The sequence below is a fragment of the Symphalangus syndactylus genome, chromosome 4 (assembly GCF_028878055.3).
Source record: "Symphalangus syndactylus isolate Jambi chromosome 4, NHGRI_mSymSyn1-v2.1_pri, whole genome shotgun sequence".
Lineage (NCBI taxonomy): Eukaryota > Metazoa > Chordata > Mammalia > Primates > Hylobatidae > Symphalangus > Symphalangus syndactylus.
This window is the reverse complement of record NC_072426.2, coordinates 16,385,805-16,395,158: the sequence shown is the minus strand read 5'-3', so window position 1 is coordinate 16,395,158 and position 9,354 is coordinate 16,385,805. Positions and strand designations below refer to the sequence as shown.

General features: G+C 42.0%; 1 pseudogene; it reads left to right on the top strand.

The window, feature by feature from the left end:
• The first annotated feature begins 7,312 nt into the window (after positions 1 to 7,312).
• LOC129480054 (uncharacterized) lies at positions 7,313 to 8,430 on the top strand (annotated as a pseudogene).
• The last annotated feature ends 924 nt before the right edge of the window (positions 8,431 to 9,354 follow it).

The window sequence follows — 9,354 nt, the reverse complement described above, 5'->3', positions numbered from 1 at the left end:
ACTCATTGTAGATTATCTCTTAAATTGACTCTTGTTTTGATGATAAATTAATTCATGGGACTTTAATTTGCAGAAAAATGGAAACCTTCCTTAAGATTTATTTTTTAAAGAAAAGTAACAAATTTCTTAATTTGGTGCCAGTTTTTCTCCTTTACTAACACTTACATTCAATAGCTAAGGGGATAAAACAGATAATTTATATGTGATGCAGCAAAAAGCTCACCAAATAACTAAAAAGTGCAAAGTAGTCTAACATCTACATTTTTTATCTAGATTTTTTGCATTATTAAAGTTGATAAAATTATATATCTTTCTAAATTCCTGCTGAGTTTGTGTAAAATATTGTCTCAACTTTATAGTCATGGAGACAGTCAAGTGATGTATGTGTATGGCACACAATAAGACGTGACTAGTTAGTGTGCTCTACAATTTTTCTTAAACTCTGGTTCCTAATTCTGGCTCTCATTCCTATTTTTCTGGGGCTTTTTAAAACTACCGATGCTTAGGCTCCACTCCAACTAATTGAATGAGAACTTATGGTTCTGGGTAACCAGCTTTACAATTTTCTGTAATGTCCCAGTAGTTCTAAATTGAACCCAGGACTGAAAAGTAGTTCCGTCTTTCAACAATATAGGAAAATGAGATTGTTAAAGGGTACGATACAAAGGAATCTCAAAATCCTACTGACTTATCCAGTGGATTGAATTCTAATATTCTATTAAATAAATGAGGGACATTTTCATCTGTAGCCAATAACAGTTGACCAGGACTGTCCCACTTAGGCTGAGAAGATATTTAAATAGCTTCATTTAGTTGGCAGAAATCCAGCAAATACACTGCTGCATGTTAAGTAGCTTCTTCCACATTGAATTCAAGGGTTAGGAAATGCATTCATTTATTCATCAAAGACCTTTGCAGATTTAATAATTATGTGCCAGGAATCATTCCCAGATGGAATCATGAAATTAAGTTGCCAGGCGCGGTGGCTCGCGCCTGTAATCCCAGAACTTTGGGAGGCTGAGGAGGGCGGATCACGAGGTCAGGAGATCAAGACCATCCTGGCTAACATGGTGAAACTCCGTCTCTACTAAAAATACAAAAAAATTAGCTGGGCATAGTGGCAGGCGCCTGTAGTCCCAGCTACTCGGGAGGCTGAGGCAGGAGAATGGCGTGAACCCGGGAGGCAGAGGTTGCAGTTAGCTGAAATCGTGCCACTGCACTCCAGCATGGGCCACAGAGCAAGACTCCGTCTCAAAAAAAAAAAAAAAAAAAAAAAGAAATTAAGTCAAACATGACCTCTCCATTTAGTAATTGTTAGTAAGAATGTATCTGTTTATTCAGTATATATAATTGAGTCCCATTATACAGCAAAAATTTTTCTTAGGATACCTTATAAAACAAAGAGATAAAAACCCATGCTCTATGAAGCTTTTATCCAGGGGGAATACAGGAAATATTAGATGTGAAAAAAAACGAAGGCAGTGAAGGAGAATATGGAGTGTTGGTAGGAAACGAGATGGGTACAGTGTAAATGGGATATTTGGAAAGGCCTCATTGAGAATGTGACATTTAAGAAAGCACCTGAAAAAGAGAAGGGGTAAGCCATGCAATTATTTGTAGATGAGAGTTCCAGGTAGAAAAAATGCAAATGCAAATATTCAGAGCCAGAGACTTATCTGGGATGTTTGAGGAAGAGCGAGGCAACCAGCCAGGGTGGATGGAACAGAGGAAATGAGAGAATTACATGAGGTGAGGTCAAAGAAGTGACAGAGGCTGTATGGCATGGGGACTAGTTAGGACTTGCATGTTCTGCGGAGCTAGTGAAGGGTTTTAAGTAAGAGACTGAAAAGATCTGATTTTCCTTTTAAACAAATTACTATAATTATTGTGCTTAGGATTGACTGAAGGGAGCACATATGGAAGGAGGAGAACAGTTAAACTATTATTATACAAGATTCCAGCTTAGATGTGCCCTCTGCAGAAGATGCTTTGGTAGCAGAAAGAAAGAGACATATGCTTTTACCAAAGTGTTCAAGGGAGGATTTATAAAAGTGTGTGTGTTTCATGAATCTTCAAATCATAAATAGGAGTAGATCATCTGGAAAGAAGGAAAAGGACATTCTTCAAAAAAGGGAAAATAAACAAAAGTGTACAACTACCATGGTGCATTTAGGAGTGATTTATTATACATTAAAGTGCAGCATGCATGGCATGGGTGGGGCGATTTGGACTGGGATAGAGACTGGAGATCCTCCTGTACTATGCTGAGTAGTTTGGACTTTATCTTATAAGCAATAAAGGAAACTTAAGAGTTTTTAGCTAATCTGAAACAATGTGGAAGAAAGGTTAGAATGAGGGGCAATTGGAGACAGACACCAACTGTAAGATTTTTTTGTTTTGTTTTGTCTTGTTTTGTATTTACTGTGACCATAGTCTATTAGAGAATATAAGTAAGTATTCACAGTTATGGTGAGAGAGCTATAACAATAGCATACAAAGAATTCAATAGGGGAGGAAGAAGAGGAAGCAAGTTAAGCTAAGTACAAACATCAAGAATAGCTTCATCAAGGAAGTAATCTTTAAACTAGATCTTGAGAAATTACCAAATTATTTTTTATTATACATGGTGAAGAGAAATTCCAGGAAGAGTATCAAAGGCATAGAGACCTGAAAAAACATGACAAATTAGAGGATGTAAAAGACTGATTTCAGAACAGGACATAAGTAGAAAAAGGGCCAAGGAAGCAGAAGACAAGGGCAAATGATTTTATGGAGTCTAAACGTGGTTCTCCAGGCAATGGTGAGAGAATGAAAGACATTAAGTGTGATCAGATTATGCTTAGATGTGTATTTTATTTTATTTTTTTATTATACTTTGAGTTCTAGGGTACATGCACACAACGTGCAGGTTTGTTACATGTGTATACATGAGTCATGTTGGTGTGCTGCACCCATTAACTCGTCATTTACATTAGGTATATCTCCTAATGCTATCCCTTCCCTCTCCCCCCACCCCACAAGAGGCCCCCATGTGTGATGTTCCCCTTCCTATGTCCAAGTGTTCTCATTGTTCAATTCCCACCTATGACTGAGAATGTGTGGTGTTTGTTTTTTTGTCCCTGCGATAGTTTGCTGAGAATGATGGTTTCCAGCTTCACCCATGTCCCTACAAAGGACATGAACTCATCATTTTTTATGGCTGCATAGTATTCCATGGTGTATATGTGCCACATTTTCTTAATCCAGTCTATCATCGTTGGACATATGGGTTGGTTCCAAGCATTTGCTATTGTGAATAGTGCCGTAATAAACATACGTGTGCATGTGTCTTTATAGCAGCATGATTTATAATCCTTTGGGTATATAACCAGTAATGGGATGGCTGGGTCAAATGGTATTTCTAGTCCTAGATCCTTGAAGAATCTCCACACTGTCTTCCACAATGGTTGAACCAGTTTACAGTCCCACCAACAGTGTAAAAGTGTTCCTATTTCTCCACATCCTCCCCAGCACCTGTTGTTTCCTGACTTTTTAATGATGGCCATTCTTACTGGTGTAAGATGGTATCTCATTGTGGTTTTGATTTGCATTTCTCTGATGGCCAGTGATGATGAGCATTTTTTCATGTGTCTGTTGGCTGCATAAATGTCTTCTTTTGAGAAGTGTCTATTCATATCCTTTGCCCACTTGTTGATGGGGTTGTTTTTTTTCTTGTAAATTTGTTTGAATTCTTTGTAGATTCTGGATATTAGCCCTTTGTCAGATGAGTAGATTGCAAAAATTTTCTCCCATTCTGTAGGTTGCCTGTTCACTCTGATGGTAGTTTCTTTTGCTGTGCAGAAGCTCTTTAGTTTAATTAGATCCCATTTGTCAATTTTGGCTTTTGTTGCCATTGCTTTTGGTGTTTTGGACATGAAGTCCTTCCCCATGCCTATGTCCTGAATGGTATTGCCTAGGTTTTCATCTAGGGTTTTTATGGTTTTAGGTGTAACATTTATGTCTTTAATCCATCTTGAATTAATTTTTGTATAAGGTGTAAGGAAAGGATACGGTTTCAGCTTTCTACATATAACTAGTCAGTTTTCCCAGCACCATTTATTAAATAGGGAATCCCTTCCCCATTTCTTGTTTTTGTCAGGTTTGTCAAAGATCAGATGGTTGTAGATGTGTGGTATTATTTCTGAGGGCTCTGTTCTGTTCCATTGGTCTATCTGTTTTGGTACGAGTACCATGCTGTTTTGGTTACTGTAGCCTTGTAGTACAGTTTGAAGTCAGGTAGTGTGATGCCTCCAGCTTTGTTCTTTTGGCTTAGGATTGACTTGGCAATGCGGGCTCTTTTTTAGTTCCGTATGAACTTTAAAGTAGTTTTTTTCCAATTCTGTGAAGAAAGTCATTGGTAGCTTCATGGCGATGGTATTGAATCTATAAATTACCTTGGGCAGTATGGCCATTTTCATGATATTGATTCTTCCTATCCATGAGCATGGAATGTTCTTCCATTTGTTTGTGTCATTCTTTTATTTCATTGAGCAGTAGTTTGTAGACCTCTAACCTGCTCTGTAGCAGTGCTCAGGAGCAACTGAGATTTGCTGGGACTAAAGGAAGAATTGAGAGACAGGACTAGCTGGATTTTCTAAGCCAACTAAGAATCCCTAAGCCTAGCTGGGAAGGTGACCACTTCCACATTTAAACACAGGGCTTGCAACTTAGCTCACACCCGACCAATCAGATAGTAAGGAGAGCTCACTAAAATGCGAATTAGGCAAAAACAGGAGGTAAGGAAATAGCCAATCATCTGTTGCCTGAGAGCACAGTGGGAGGTACAATGATCAGGATATAAACCCAGGCATTCGAGCCGGCAATACCAACCCCCTTTGGGTCCCCTCCCCTGGTATGGGAGCTCTGTTTTCACTCTATTTCACTCTATTAAATCTTGCAACTGCAATCTTCTGGTCCATGTTTTTTATGGCTCAAGCTGAGCTTTCGCTCGCTGTCCACCACTGCTGTTTTGCCACCGTCGCAGACCCGCCACTGACTTCCATTCTTCCGGATCCGGCAGGATGTCCGCTTTGCTCCTGATCCAGCAAGGAGCCCATTGCCACTTCCGATCGGGCTAAAGGCTTGCCATTGTTCCTGCATGGCTAAGTGCCTGGGTTCATCCTAATCGAGCTGAACACTTGTCACTGGGTTCCATGGTTCTCTTCCGTGACCCACGGCTTCTAACAGAGCTATAACACTCACTGCATGGCCCAAGATTCCATTCCTTGGAATCCGTGAGGCCAAGAACCCCAGGTCAGGGAACACGAGGATTGCCACCATCTTGGAAGCAGCCCCCCACCATCTTGGAAGCGGCTCACCGCCATCTTGGAAGATCTGTGAGCAAGGACCCCCGGTAACATTTTAGTGACCACGAAGGGACGTCCAAAGTGGTGAGTAATATTGGACCACTTTCGCTTGCTATTCTTTCTCATCCTTCCTTAGAATTGGAGGAAAATACCAGGCACCTGTCAGCCAGTTAAAAACAATTACCATGGCTGTGGGACTTAAGACTCAGGTGTGAGGCTATCTGGGGATGGGCTTTCTAATAACCCCCAACCCTTCTGGTTTGGGGACATTGGTCTGCCTCAAGCCAGCTTCCATTTTCAGTTTTCCTGGGGAAGCCGAGGGCCGACTAGAGGCAGAAAGCTGTCGGCCCGAACTCCCAGCAGTAGCCAGTTGAGATCATGGCACAGCCAGAAGTCTCTACTCAACAGTTGCCCATGTGTGCACCCCTACCTTTCCTTCTGACCCATACCTCCTGGGTCCCAACTACGACTTTCTTCAAAGTGTAGCCCCAAAGTTCTCCTTACCTCTGAATCTATTTCCCCTGATCCCTGCCTCCTAGGTACTAATGGTTCAGACTTTCATTTCCTCTAGCAAGTTGTATCTCCAAAGGGATCTAAGGAAGCTCTATGTTGTGTCCTTAGGCACCTAGGCTATAACCCAGGAGTCTTATCCTGGTGTCCCTCCCAATTTAGGTATACAGCTCTTGACATGGGCAGTTATGTGGGACCCATTCCCCACCACCCTTGCCAGGGCCCCAAGTTTGTAATGGCTAAGAGAGAGACACGGAGAGAGAGAGAGAGATGGAGACAGAGAGTCAGAGAGAGAGATGGAGAGTCAAAGAGGGAGTCAAAGAGAAAAAGAAAGAAAAAGATAGAAATAGTAAAAAAAAAAAAAAAAAAAAAAAAAAAAAAAGTGTGCCCTATTCCTTTAAAAGCCAGGGTAAATTTAAAACCTGTAATGATAATTGAAGGCCTTCTCCATGACCCTATAAAACTTCAATGCCACTTTGTTGTCAGTGTAAATAAGGGCATAGCCCGAAAGCACTGAGGCCACTGACAATCCATAGCTTTCTTATCAAAAATCCTTAACCCAGTAACCCACGGATGGGCCAAATGCATTCAGTTGGTAGCGGCAACTGCTTTGCTAAAAGTAGAAAAGTAACTCTTAGAGGAAACCTCGTTGAGAGCACACCTCACCAGTTCGGAATTCTAAGTCAAAAAAAAAAAAAGGAAAAAGGTTGCTTACTAACTCAAAAATCTTAAAGTATGGGACTATTATGTTAGAAAAGAGTAATGTAACTCCAACCACTGATAATTCCCTTAACCCAGCAGATTTCCTAACAAGGGATTTAAATCTTAATGACCAAACAAAGGTCCGACCAGACCTAGGAGGAACTCCCTTCAGGACAGGACGATAGATGGTTCCTCCCAGGTGATTGAGGAAAAAACCACAACGGGTATTCAGTAATTGGTACAGAGAGTATTGTAGAAGCAGAGTTAGACTAATTGCCTAATAACTGGTCTCCTCAAATGTGCGAGCTGTTCGCACTCAGCCAAGCCTTAAAGTACTTACAGAATCAAAAAGACTATCTCAATCCTGACTCAAAAGGTTACCTACACCCTCTCTGAAATGAATTTTCATAAGAACTGCTTTTATGGGAATGCATCCTGATGGGGCAGCTGGGTTGTTATGACATACTCAGGAACCCAGCCCAGCTCTAGGACTCACTGCTGAGTGCAAAGGCAATGTTGGGCACGCTGGTAAAGGACCACCAACAACCCGGACCCCTTTCTTTGTGGTCAAGAGAGGTGGGAAAACAGGTGCAGGACTGCTACATGGTGAGTGTAACTAATCCGGTAAGCAGAGGTCCAGGGGTGGTTACGTACCCTGGAAAGGAATAAGCATTAGGACCATAGAGGACGCTCTAGGACTAATGCTCATCAGAAAATGACTAGGGGTGCTGGCATCCCTATGTTCTTTTTTTCAGATGGAAAACATTTCCCCCAAGGCAGAAACATCCCTAAGATGTATTCTGGAGAATTAGGACAAATTTGACCCTCAGACACTAAGAAAGAAATGACTTATATTCTTCTGCAGTACCTCTTGGCCACAATACCCTCTTCAAGGGGGAGAAACCTGGCCTCCTGAAGGAAGTATAAATTATAACACCATCTTACAGCTAGACCCCTTTTGTAAGAAAAAGGCAAATGGAGTGAAATGCCATATGTGCAAACTTTCTTTTCATTAAGAGATAACTCGCAATTATGTAAAAAGTGTGGTTTATGCCCTACAGGAAGCCCTCAGAGTCTACCTCCCTATCCCAGCGTCCCCCTGACTTCTTCCCCAACTAATAAGGACCCCCCTTCAACCCAAATGGCCCAAAAGGAGATAGATAAAGAGGTAAACAATGAATCAAACAGTGCCAATATTCCCCGATTATGCCCCCTCCAAGCAGTGGGAGGAGGAGAATTTGGCCCAGCCAGAGTGCATGTACCTTTTTCTCTCTCAGACTTAAAGCAAATTAAAATAGACCTAGGTAAATTCTCAGATAACCCTGATGGCTATATTGATGTTTTACAAGGGTTAAGGCAATCATTTGATCTGACATGGAGAGATACGTTACTGCTAAATCAGACACTAGCAACAAATAATAGAAGTGCCGCCATAACTGCAGCCCAAGAATTTGGCGATCTCTGGTATCTCAGTCAGGTCAATGATAGGATGACAACAGTGGAAAGAGAACAATTCCCCACAGGCCAGCAGGCAGTTCCCAGTGTAGAGCCTCACTGGGACATAGAATCAGAACATGGAGATTGGTGCCGCAGACATTTGCTAACTTGTGTGCTAAAAGAACTAAGGAAAACTAGGAAGACTATGAATTATTCAATGATATCCACTATAGCACAGGGAAAGGAAGAAAATCCTACTGCCTTTCTGGAGAGACTAGGGGAGGCATTGAGGAAGCATACCTCTCTGTCGCCTGACTCTATTGAAGGCCAACTAATCTTAAAGGATAAGTTTATCACTGAGCGAGCTGCAGACATTAGAAAAAAAAACTTCAAAATCTGTCTTTGGCCCAGAAGCAAAACTCAGAAACCCTATTGAACTTGGCAACCTCGGTTTTTTATAATAGAGATCAGGAGGAGCAGGCAGAACAGGACAAATGGGATAAAAAAAAAAAAAAGGCCACCACTTTAGTCATGGCCCTCAGGCAAGTGGACTTTGAAGGCTCTGGCAAAGGGAAAAGCTGGGAAAATTGAATGCCTAATAGGGCTTGCTTCCAGTGCGGTCTACAAGGACACTTTAAAAAAGATTGTCCAAGTAGAAGTAAGCTGCCCCCTCATCCATGTCCCTTATGTCAAGGGAATCACTGGAAGGCCCACTGCCCCAGGGGATGAAGGTCCTCTGAGTCAGAAGCCACTAACCAGATGATTCAGCAGCAGGACTGAGGGTGCCTGGGGCTAGTGCCAGCCCATGCCATCACCCTCACAGAGCCCCGAGTATGCTTGACCATCGAGGGCCAGGACGTTAACTGTCTCCTGGACACTGGTGTGGCCTTCTCAGTCTTACTCTCCTGTCCTGGACAACTGTCCTCCAGATCTGTCACTGTCTGAGGGGTCCTAGGACAGCAACTCACTAGATACTTCTCCCAGCCACTTAGTTGTGACTGGGGAACTTCACTCTTTTCACATGCCTTTCTAATTATGCCTGAAAGCCCCACTCCTTTGTTAGGGAGAGACATTCTAGCAAAAGCAGGGGCCATTATACATCTGAACATAGGAGAAGGAACACCCGTTTGTTGTCCCCTGCTTGAGGAAGGAATTAATCTTCAAGTCTAGGCAACAGAAGGACAACATAGATGAGCAAAGAATACCCATCCTGTTCAATTTAAACTAAAGGATTCCACCTCCTTTCCCTACCAAAGGCAGTACCCCCTCAGATCCAAGGCCCAACAAGGACTCCAAAAGATTGTTAAGGACCTAAAAGCCCAAGACCTAATAAAAGCATGCAGTAGCCCCTGCAATCCTC